Raw genomic sequence first — 1,952 nt, 5'->3', positions numbered from 1 at the left:
AGAAGAAGAAGAAGAAGAAGAAGAAGAAGAAGAAGAACAACAACAACAACAACAACAACAACAAATTTTGACTCAAGGCCAGCAATTTTAAGGGAAAGGGAAAGTCAATTACATCGATCCCAGTGTTCAGCTGGTACTTATTTTATCGACCGCAAAAAGAGGAAAAGCAACATTTGAACTCACAACGTAAGAAATGCCATTTAGCATATTGACCGTCCGGTGCGCTAACGATTCTGCCAGTTCGTCACCAGAAGCAACAAGAATAATAACAACACCATCAACAGCAGCTGCTCTTTCTGCTACCATTACCGATATTAATGTGACTGTTACGACTTATGACTTGCATATTTCCATATTAGCTTCCGCAGTTATACTCACTAATGTTAAAGTGTTTCATTAATCTAGCACCAGAAACTCAATGAAATAATTGTAGCTTTTATTACCAGTTGTTAACGATAATCTACTAAATGTTAGTACAGAAGTTAGCAGATTTTATTAATTAAGGATTTAATGTAATAATTACAGCTTTAATTACTAGTTGTACCAATGATAATTTCAATGTTATGTTATTCAGTAGATTTTATTAATTCAGCTCAATTTAAAGTACATGGAGTTATTACGAGATGATGACGTCCACTTAGTCAAATACGAGACTAAGTACATACCATACTGGAGTCTTGACCAAAGAGCGTATGTGTGGGTGTGTGTATATGCAAGAAAGTGTGTATGTAAGTGACAGTGTATGTGAGTAACATGGTGCGCATGTGAATGAGTGTGTGTATGAGTGTGTTTGTGTCTGCCAGTGAAAGTGTGTGTGTATATGTGAGAATGTGTATGTGAGTGATTGCATGTGTGCGTGTGTCAGTGTGAAAGTGAATGTGAATGTGTGTGGGTGAGTGTTGAGCGAGAGCGTGAGTGTGCATGTGCGAATGAATGTGTATGTCAATGTTAATGTGGGTATGTGTGCGTGAGTGTGAATATGAGTTTGTATGAGTGAGTGTGTGAACGTGTGAGAGTGTGAGAGAGGGAGAGAAAGAGAGAGAGAGAAAGAGAGAGAAAGAGAGAGAGAGAGAAAGAGAGAGAGAAAGAGAGAGAGAGAGAGAGAGAGAGAGAGAGAGAGAGAGAGAGAGAGAGAGAGAGAGAGAGAGAGAGGGAAGAGACGGGAGGAATTATGAGTACCATAAAAAACTGAGTCAAAACCTCGCCTGCTCCGATTAGAAATTTGGAAAACTCATCCTAATAGAATTACTCCATCCCAGTGAAGTACATTCTTTTCACTATGGACTCTTCAGAATATCTCATAAATAGACCACTTGACATCAACCCAAATCTGTCTCAATCCAAGCCTGCTGTCTCAGATAGAACAAGAGAAAATAGAAAATTTAATCTTTAGTTTCTGGAACATAAGGGAAAAGGTGAAGCGAACCCAGATAGAAAGCCTTTGGTCACAGGTATGTTCGATAGGCGTTTTGAGGCTAAATTACAGTAATAGCAACGACAACAATCAGACTCGTGCGACACGAGAAATAACAGCCAAATTGATCATAAGATCAAACTTCATCTTGTAAATAATTCCAACAACATTGGCATCGTCATAGTTGGAATATCTGTCACCATAGATCTGATACATCAGTATTGAGCGATGGAGTTTAACAACAACAGCATCAACTGCAACAGCAACAACAATTAAAGATCTACCGACAAAGGTGTTTCAGAGATTTGCCTCAACTTACGCATGCACTGGGCTATGATTTCTGTAAAGCTCAAATATATTGGACTTTCATATATGTAATATATTCGTCCGATGAATGGGAACGTGAAACTCAGAGTAACGGTTTTTTTGTTATATTTTTGCTGCTTTTAAATAAAGCATATTACTCTACCTCTGGTATTTGAGTACTCTTTTTTCCACCTTGTTGCACATTTCATGTGCTTACTCCGGTATATATATA

The sequence above is a fragment of the Octopus bimaculoides genome, chromosome 13 (genome assembly GCF_001194135.2).
Source record: "Octopus bimaculoides isolate UCB-OBI-ISO-001 chromosome 13, ASM119413v2, whole genome shotgun sequence".
Classification (NCBI taxonomy): domain Eukaryota; kingdom Metazoa; phylum Mollusca; class Cephalopoda; order Octopoda; family Octopodidae; genus Octopus; species Octopus bimaculoides.
This window is presented reverse-complemented; position numbering follows the sequence as displayed.